The sequence below is a fragment of the Bubalus bubalis genome, chromosome 15 (assembly GCF_019923935.1).
Source record: "Bubalus bubalis isolate 160015118507 breed Murrah chromosome 15, NDDB_SH_1, whole genome shotgun sequence".
In the NCBI taxonomy this organism is placed as follows: domain Eukaryota; kingdom Metazoa; phylum Chordata; class Mammalia; order Artiodactyla; family Bovidae; genus Bubalus; species Bubalus bubalis.
This window is the reverse complement of record NC_059171.1, coordinates 24,864,118-24,874,244: the sequence shown is the minus strand read 5'-3', so window position 1 is coordinate 24,874,244 and position 10,127 is coordinate 24,864,118. Positions and strand designations below refer to the sequence as shown.

General features: G+C 40.0%; 2 long non-coding RNA genes across 2 annotated transcripts in view; one reads left to right on the top strand and one right to left on the bottom strand.

Moving 5' to 3' along the window:
• Nucleotides 1-2,136: 2,136 nt before the first annotated feature.
• Nucleotides 2,137-3,405, bottom strand: LOC123329447. The gene is made up of 3 exons (XR_006544889.1): nucleotides 3,353-3,405; nucleotides 3,178-3,220; nucleotides 2,137-2,712 (listed from the first exon to the last, which is right to left on the bottom strand). It is a non-coding gene; the product is annotated as an uncharacterized LOC123329447 (long non-coding RNA).
• Nucleotides 3,406-3,443: 38 nt separating this feature from the next.
• The window catches only part of LOC123329448, a 31,342-nt gene continuing 24,658 nt past the window's right edge, over nucleotides 3,444-10,127 (top strand). Inside the window, exons 1-2 of the long non-coding RNA XR_006544890.2 lie at nucleotides 3,444-3,567; nucleotides 4,605-4,701. This is a non-coding gene — a long non-coding RNA (uncharacterized LOC123329448). The remainder of the gene's footprint in view (nucleotides 3,568-4,604; nucleotides 4,702-10,127) is intronic.

Here is a 10,127-nt window from a genome sequence, read left to right as displayed (position 1 = left end):
ATACAAAACTGCTGACCTTCTGATCTTACAGTGGCTGATTGATTGGAATATAGTTATATAAATATTCGCTCTTTACAGTAATTTTTTAAAAAAGTGTGAAACTGGCATAAGGATAAACATATAAACCAAGGGAATATTATAGAGGGCCCAGGAAACAAACTCTTGCACATTTGGTCAAATGATTTTCCCCAAAACTTGCCAAAACCATTCAAGGGGGGAAGGAATAGTCTCTTCAACAAGTAGTGCTGGGGAAACTGGAAATCCACAATTAAGAAAAATGAAATTAGATCCTTACTTTACATCAGATACAAAAACTACATCAAAATGGATTAAAACCTAATTTAAGAGTTAAAACTGTTAAACTCTTAGGTGAAAACATGGCAAATCTTCACAACCTTTAATTTGGCAGTTGTTCCTTAAAAATAATGTTAAAAGCACAGGCAACAGCAACAACAACAACAAAAACTAGATAAATTTGATTTCATTAAAATAAAAAAAAGGCTTTTGTACATCATATCAAGAGAGTAAAAAGACAACCCACACAATGGAAAAAATAATTGAAAATCTTAAGTCTAACAAAGGTTTAATACGCAGAATATGTATTAAAGAAAAAAACTCATACAACTCAACAATAGAGAGATAAACATCCCAACTAAAAAAACCTGGAGAGATTTGAATAGACATTTCTTGAAAGAAGATATATAAATGACCAAAAGATCTGAACATTATTCATTAGCGCAGTGCAAATCAAAACCACGGTGAAGTATCACTTCATACCCATTAGGATGACTGTTATCAAACAAACAAAATCCAGAAAGTAACAAGTGTTCCTGAAATATGGAGAAATTAGAACCCATGTACATTATTGTTGGAGATGTAAAATAGTACAGTTGCTATTGAAAACTGTTGGCCATCCCTCAAAAGCTCAAACTAGAGAAGTACCATTCCAACTAGCAATTACAAAAGATTAAAAAACAGGGACTCCAGCAGAAGCATGTATGTCAATGTTTATTCAGGCATTATTCGCAACAGTTGAAAAGAGGAAATAGCCTCAGGCTCCATCAGCAGATAAATGGAGAGACACAGTGTGATATATACATACAGTGGAATATTATTCAGTCATAAAAAGGAATAAAGTTCTCAAACCTACTACAATATGGATGAACTCTGAAAATATGCTAAGAGAAATAAGCCAAACACAGAAGGATAAACACTATATAATTTTACTTATAAGAAATATTTAGAATAGGCACATTCATAGAGACAGGAAGGAGATTAGTGGTTGCAGCAAGGAATAATAGGGAATTATTGCTTAATGGGTAGAGAGTATCTTCTTAAGGTAATGGATAATTCTGAAGATCTTGGTGATGGTTTCACACACTGTGAAAATAATGCCACTGAATCGTACACTTAAAATGGTTAAAATGGCAAACTTTATTACATATATAAATATATATATCTCACAATAAAAAAGAAACAAACACTAGTGTTATAGTACCTATGTATCATAGTAAAAAAATATAATCTCATTTTTAAAAGAATATCTGAACTGTGTATGGCATAATATATACCAGAACATAGATCATACTATCAAATAATAGGAGAAATTATCTTCTATTTATCTTATTACTTATCTATTATTATTAATAAAATCAGTTATTCTATTCCTTGCATCATTGATATTTAACATCATTAAATTATCATTTACTTTTAGCTTAAGGTTTTTTTTGAGAAATATCAGATGGAGTCAAGTGAAGTGGTTATAAGCACAGACCTTGTAGCTGGAATTCTCTGGATTTGAATCTGAACTCTACCATTCATTACTAAAGTGATCTTGGGTAAGTTACTTAATTCTCTGTGTCTCACTTTCCTCATTTTGAGCTAATAATAGTATCTACCTCGTACATTTTGGAAAGTAGATAAATTCTAACTTATAAAGCACATAAAGCAGTGCTATTTTATGGTAAGTTCTATGTGTGCACTAAGTTGCTTCAGTCATGTCCTACTCTTCGCGACCCTCTAGACTGCAGCCCACCAGGCTCCCCTGTCCATGGGATCCTCCAGGCAATACTGGAGTAGGTTACTATGCCCTCCTCCAGGGGATCTCCCCACCACAGGGATCTAAACCCAAGTCTCTTACGTCTCCTGCATTGGCAGGCAGGTTCTTTACCGTGAGTGCCACCCCAGAAGCTCAAGTGCCATATGTGTTTGTTAAATAAAATTTCTCCATACAGTGACTGGCTAATTTAATGTGAAATAGCCTCCAGATTCCCAAAGTAAAGCTGATGTCATGGCCTTAGTGGTTGTATCACATCCCTTTATTTGAAACAAATTTTGTGGAGGTTACTACAGTTTGACAAGCTTTAGAATGGCAGTGATAACAATGTCATTACATTTGGTGAAGAGAATAAAATGATTAAATTATGTCAAACTATCCCTGCATCTGAGACCCAGAGAAAATACAACTTATTCTAGTCCTTCACACTCAGACAGATGAAAAATGATGTCCAAATCTCTCCTCTTGGGGCAGGGAAGGTGAACTGCAGTCCTCCTGAGGAGTTTCTCAGGATAGAGACTGAAGAAGGAGGTTTGACGTAGAAATCCCTGTTTCACCAGCTACAGCTGAGAGAGATGCTAACCTCCAATTAGCCAAATCTACCAGGTGGGAGTCAAGAGGGGTGGCCATGGATTTCAAGAGCCAGAAAAGTGAACCTGAAAATAACAAGGCAATAGTTAACAGGAACAGAGAAGGCAATGGCACCCCGCTCCAGTGTTCTTGCCTGGAGAATCCCAGGGACGGGGGAGCCTGGTGGGCTGCCGTCTATGGGGTCGCACAGAGTCGGACACGACTGAAGTGACTTAGCAGCAGCAGCAGTTAACAGGAAGAGGTCGGGTAAACTGCCTGTAATATTACTGTTGTCTAAAACTTGCTTTAATGTGCAAACCACAGTCCTGGAACTAGAAGACAGATTGGGTCATTTGTTCATTCTACAAGCTGTTTAGACATATATTGAACCCTGCTCTGAACGTCGCACTACGTGTGAAATGAGATGTGGAACCTTCAGACACAGCGATCCACTGTGGCTAAAAAGGAAAAAAATCTTTGAGACTTAGGAGGGACCCCAGGGAACTCGAACATTATTGCTGTTGTTTTTAAAAGGAAGTGAAAAAGGATACCAAATATTTCTTGCATGATGTCCCAGCAAGGAAATTCTTACACCTAGTTTAAAAGAAAGAAAGAAAAGAGGGAAGATTAAATCAATTTGGGAATAAAGCTCTTTTGACCTGGTGACTTATTGAAGCCAAAAGTCACTTCCCTTGATGGTCGTTGAGACGCCGTGTTTGTACTCACTTGATCCCTGGTCTCTTTTACTCTGCCCCCAACTCCCATTTGCCTGAGAACAGTTAAAAGGCGAAGCAGTAAATCAGGAAGTCTCCAAACCCAGCAGGGTTCAGTTTACAGTACTACAGGGTTAGGGCTGCAAACTGGAGTCGTCTAATTCCAGTTTCAAAGCTGAACATCTAATGGTGGATTATCATTAATGACAGACAGCATCGTGTCAAAAGGTTGTGTTGGGTTCCAGACCTTTTCATGCTTTAAATTCCTATGTTTAATCAAAGGTTAACCAAATCATTGCTGGTAACAAACTGTGGCTTAGAGGTACTGTGGGTGGCCTGTCTTTGCCCCTGAATCAGCCATTGCTGATAAGAAAAAGAATATTCAGATAGGCACATTCCTGGAATCTTACCACTTTATAAAAACTACAACAACCAGCTCCTGAGAAATTGGGGCAGGAGGGGCTATGACATTTTATCTTTAATTGGGAACGGATTTGATTATTTGAATATGTGATTACTGAATTGTTAATTTTTTTGTTTTGTTTTGTTTGGTCAAACAGAAATGTGTCCAACATGCGTGCCTGCTAATTTACTTCAGTTGTGTCAGATTCTTTGCTGTTCTATGGACTGTAGCATATATTAATATTTTTTTTTAATTTCCCAGACCTTACTTCAGCTGCTTCTCCAAGTCACTGGTAACTCTTTGCTGGGCCTCCACAGACTTGTGAAATTAGGAGAAAGTTCCTTGAGTTAGTACAGCTGATGGTAGATACAAAACTCCTTATTATGCTTATGCGGTTAGTTACTCAGTCATGTCTGACTCTTTGTGACCACATGGACTGCAGGTCACCAGGCTCCTCTTCCTTGGGATTGCCATTCCCTTTTCCAGAGGATCTTCCTGACCCAGGGATCAAACTCAGGCCTCTGGCATTGCAGACCTATTCTTTACTGTCTGAGCCACCAGGGAAACCCCTTATTATGCTTGTTCTTAGCCAAAAGTCCAAGAAGCAATTTGGCTTCCTTATTATGGTTTGCTTAGTAGGCAGAGATATAGGAGTCTGAATTATTTGCAGTAGCAAGAACTAAAGATGACATTTTCCTAAATACAACGTAGCTGGAGGTGTTTTAATTTTATATGGGTAAGAAGGCTATAAACAGTGGTTCTCAAACTTCAGACTGCCTAAGAATCACCAGGCTGCATCTTAGAAATGGGGAGTCCTAGTTTGAAGCCCCGGAGTTATTTAATCTGCCCCTTTGTTTTACAGATGCAGAAATAGGGATGCAGAAGCCTTGTGCCCCAGGGCACCAGTCAGTCAGCTGAACTGGGATTGGAGTCCAGCTTCTGATGACTGTCTGGGGTGGGTAAGTATTCAGCATTGACTGGAACAAGATTTCTGTCCTGAGCCTAGACAGACACAGAAATAGCCTTCAGTTCATTGTGATAATGTTATATTAGCAGGAGAAACAAAGGGCTTTGGGACCAAGGAGGGAGTAAGTGCTGGGCTCCACTGAGGAATGTTGAGGGTGGGCTTGAAAGAAAAGGTGGAGTTTGCCAGAATGAGTGCAGTGCCATCACACAAGATCCTAGGAATGACGGTACAAAAGCACGGGTGCGTTACAGGGCTCGGTGCGGCCAGGCGGCTCTGAAAATTGTACATTGTCTATAATCCTCAGTGTGGGGCTTGGGCTGTGGGCCAGAGCAAAGGCTGAACACGGCTAGGGAAGTGCGTTAGGAACAGACTGTAAAGAACCTTGTAAGATATTCTAAGGAGCCGAGAATCACCTGGATGGCTCTTTAAACCAGAGCACTAAGGGCCCTCCCCCCTCTCTCTCGCAGGGTTTCTGGTTAAGCAGGGCTGCATGGGGGGTGGGGGGAGCACCAGGAAACCTGCGGGTTTAACAGGCTCCCAGGTGAGTCCAGTGCTACGGCTCAGACCCAGCGACCATCTGCTGTGGGTGTTCAAAAGCCAGAAGCAGTTTAGAAAAATAAAGCGCAGGATAGCATTTAAATTTTAGAAAGAAAATCCAAGTTGGGATAGAGAAATTAGGGTGTGCTGGTTGCTGTGAAAAAAGAGGCCATACCGTCTATTTATTGCCACTTATCATGTGCTGCGTTCTGAGGTAAGAGCTGTTTCTAGCTTTCATTTAACATGTACTTAAACTAGACAACTGCTGAGTCTTAAGCATACCACTTAAGTTAGATCAGGCTGAGTGTTAGAATCACGGCTAATAGCCTTGCAAGGAGAGGAAGAGCTATAGGTTGGTGTTCAGTGCTGGGACAGGCTGTTGGCTGCTGGTGTGGTGGAATATTTCCACTGGAGTGGATGGAGTTTGGGCACAGCTGGCCCTTCATCAGCTGTTGTGTGAGAAGGGACACTGGTCCCCCTCCACCTCTTCTGGGCTCCAGTGGTCCTCTAAGTCAGGAAGGTTAGCTGCCTCTATTAGACTTCACCCTTCAAATTGTAGAGGCAAGTCACCAGGACCCAGCTTAAAATATGAGCTCCTCAACCCATGTTTCCAAGTTCTCCTTGATCTAGAGTGTTAGCTCCCACAACTGTGGAATGTACACCATTTATTTGTGAGAGCCTGGTTATCTTACCAGACCTCACAGATGCCATTTTTAGTCTAATCTTCATGTCATTTCTCATACGAGTAAAGCTTTTCTCCTTCCCTTTCAAGACAAATCCTACCCATCCTTCAAAGCCCAGTTCAGAGGATTCCTCCTTGAGCCCTCCCTGTATTTTCCATTATGAAATCCTGTAGCCGCAATTGACGTGTAATTCACCATTTAGTCCTTTATTATCCCTATTTCTGGTCCCTGCTTAATGTTGCTTCATCAGTTTTAGTTTCTCAGCCAGACTGCCGACTCTTCAGTCATTTCCTGTGCTAACCAGGAAATTAGTTGAGGTGTTCTGCCCAGGATAGGGAAATCCCATTCTGAAGTGCTGATCCATAATATCAATCTATGATGTCAGGGAAAGCAAATGCACTTAACTTAAAACTTGAATCAAACATAAGTTATAAGTGGCACAGTAGATATTGTATCAAATTATCTAAGATAAAAAAATAGAGCAGCTTGTTCACTGGGCTTCAGCTACACCAACTTTATCTCAGTATTTCTTATGCTTTAAGCTCCTCCTCCCCAACAAGACGTCTGATGTCCCCTCTGCCCAGGATTTGTTCCTTCCCCACCCACACCTTCTCCTGGACTATGCTCCCCCACAAACTGGATCTGTTCGATGTTCTCATAGCATCCTCCATCTTTCCTTATTTTTTGCATCCATTACAGTTTGAAGTTACACATGTGTCAGTGTGATTTTTCAATTAACCCCACTAGTCTGGCAGCACCTTGAAGGCAGGAAGAAGGTTTCGACCCCTTTATATCTTCAGCTTATAGCACAAAGCCTAGGCATATAAGGTATTATGTATGTATTTCTTGAATTAAAAATCATGTGAGCAAAAAATTTTTATAAAATTAAAGTAACTAAATGTGTCTGGTGTACTTGCCATTCACACCGGTCTGTGGTCGCATTTTCATTTTCTGTGGGCATATCTCTATTCTCGCAGGCATCTGTCTTCTCTTTGTTTTTGGTTTCGCTGCTGTTGCTGTTTACTTGCTAGTTTCTAAAATGCAAGTGTCTAGCCATAAGAAGGGCCAGGATTAGTACAGACACTGAATCTTGAAGCTCCAGAAATGTGTCCTCTGCAGTCTCACCCCAGCCTTCCTATCCCCGTGTCCTGGACCACCTCCAGCTTGGCTTGACTCCTGGGTGACATGGCTCCCAGAACCCCCTCTCCTTGGCAGACTCCTGCGGGCTTCCAGATACAAGGGCAGCATCTTGCAGATCATCCCCAGATCTACCTTTCTAAGCCAACCTTCCTACTCCTCCTGTCCAGACCTATACTTATAAGCTTTCAGATGTTTTTGCCCACATATTTCACAGCCTGCAAACCTATCATCATAGAGACAAACATAATACTTGCTTTAGCCCCCTAGGCTGTGCTATCTTATTTGTCTTCATTGGCAGTAAGACAGTCACACTTTTGCAATTCTCACAGGCAGCCAAAGTGAGGATCATTGTAAATATTTCTCTTGGTTCATTTTCATCTTCTGTATTTTGTCCATAGTATTTACAACATGTCCACACTTACTAGAAAAGAAGAAATCCATGCTTTGCTAATCATATAGAGGAATTACAATAATGCCTCCCCTTTCTTTTGTCCATTTAATTTATACTGATTTTTATGTTCACACTAATGTGGTTGTCAAAGATTCTAACATGATTAACGTGTAGAGACACACACCGTTTCTCTGCAGAATATTACAAGCTCTTAAAAAATGAATGTCTTCAAAGATGCCACATGTGTCTCCTGATTTGCACTCTTTGTCTTCCTCCGCCTAACTCCTGCAGTCAAGATAGAAACTGGCTTCCCTTCAGCCCTTTTATTCTCTTTCATTACCTCTATACTTTCTATAATGACATCCTGAAACCTGGTGCAATCATTTCTTCAAAGAAGATCAAGAATTGACTATAGTGGCCTACTTGCTCCAAACTATGCGATGACACTTATGGCAGAAAGTGAAGAAGAACTAAAGAGCCTCTTGATGAAAGTGAAACAGGAGAGTGAAAAAGTTGGCTTAAAGCTCAGCATTCAGAAAACTAATCATGGCATCTTGTCCCATCACTTCATGGCAGATAGATGGGGAAACAATGGAAACAGAGACTTTATTTGGGGGGCTCCAAAATCACTGCAGATGGTGACTGCAGCCATGAAATTAAAAGATGCTTGCTCCTTGGAAGAAAAGTTATGACCAACCTAGACAGCATATTAAAAAGCAGAGACTACTTTGCCAACAAAGGTCCAGCTAGTCAAAGCTATGGTTCTTCTAGTCGTCATGTATGGATGTGAGAGTTGGACTATAAAGAAAGCTGAGCACTGAAGAATTGATGCTTTCGAACTGTGGTGTTGGAGAAAACTCTTGAGAGTCTTTGGACTGCAAGGAGATCCAACCAGTCCATCCTAAAGGAAATCAGTCCTGAATATTCATTGGAAGGACTGATGCTGAAGCTGAAACTCCAATACTTTGTCTACCCGATGAGAACTGACTCATTAGAAAAGACCCTGATGCTGGGAAAGATTGAAGGCAGGAGGAGAAGGAGATGACAGAAGAAAAGATGGTTGAATGACATCACTGACTCGATGGACATAAGTTTGAGTGAGCTCTGGGGGATGGTAAAGGACAGGGAGGCCTGGCGTGCCGCCATCCATGGAGTTGCAAAAAGTGGGACTGAGTGACTAAACAACACTTGAAAAACCAATCTTAAAATGATTGGGAAGCATGTTAATTATTTCCAACCTGTTATTAATAATCAACCTAGATTAACCATCCCTATATTTAGCTGAAGTCTTTATTTAGATTCTGACTGAAACAGTCTTTAAATTCTGTGGGGATAAAAAAGAATCATGGACTGAACAGTCTAAAATGTTAGAATATCTTGAGATAATGAGAAAATGAATTGTGACAAAAATAGTTTTCCTTCCTATTTCCTTTTGTGTCCTGGCATCTCTCATGATCTTTGATGCATAATAAGTGCTAAATAAAGATTTGTAGAATGAATAAATTAATGTAAACACGATACATAAAAAGCTGTAGCATGTGTTCCTACCAATTCCACAGTATGCAGTGTTCTCAATAAAATACGCTATAGTTTAATTTCTGAGTTTTGGAAACAACCCTGAAGATGCAGCCAGAATACATCATTTAAACTATGTTTTGAAAATATCACTAATTTATGTTTCATTTTAGAAGAATGGAATTTCTAATTTATTTCCCAGAGTCTTGTAAAAGGGTGGTATTGATTATGATGCTCTATTTATACTTTGGAATCTCTCTAAGGTTTAAATTCAGCTTGAAAGCAGGGTCATGAATCTGTTCCTGAGTAAGTGTGAGGCAAAGTCGCTATAATCAGATAACTTTAGTATTCACAGTAAAAAATAAAAATAACACTGAAGTCATTTTAGGTAGACAGTTTGGGATGGCTCCCCTGAGTCCCCTTAAGTAATTTTACATTCTGAGATCCCCGAAACCTTGATTGATGCATTGATAAATGGTTTCTTCTGTTTTAGATAACAAAGCACCAATGACTAAAACCAAAGCCAAGTTTTGCCTTTAAAAGATATTCTCCAGTGAATGTCAAGCTATATCAAAGCTTGAGTCACACTGCAGTGCATATCATGAATATTGTGCTGATCATAAATTTCAACTCTAAGTCCAGATCTTATAATGACAAGTCTGCTATCAAACAGTTATATTGTGGGTGAGAACTCTCTGAAGACTGACAGCAGGGATTACAAGGTCAGCCTTGGCTCCAGTGAATTCCATAAACTTGTGAATAAGAAGTCCTTATTTCTTCAGGATTTTAAGTGTCATGATAAGGAATGGAATATGTCAATAGCCTTGAATCTGTAGGTTTCCTGTCTTAGGTGTCTGGATTTGATCACATCTCAGGTAATAGTTTTGCCTTATAATTATTTAAGGTGAATCATTTGGAGACGTGGATGGCTACAGTGACTCAGTAACATTTGAAGTTAGTTGGAGCTCAAGTGAATTCATTCATTTTAATCCACTATTTTGATTAATATGGTGGCGCCAGTGGTAAAGAATCCGCCTGCCAATGCAGGAGACATAAGAGATGTGGGTTCAATCCCTGGGTCCGGAAGATCCCCTGGAGAAGGTAATGGCAAAAGGACACTCCAGGATCCTTGCCTGAAAAATCCCATGGACA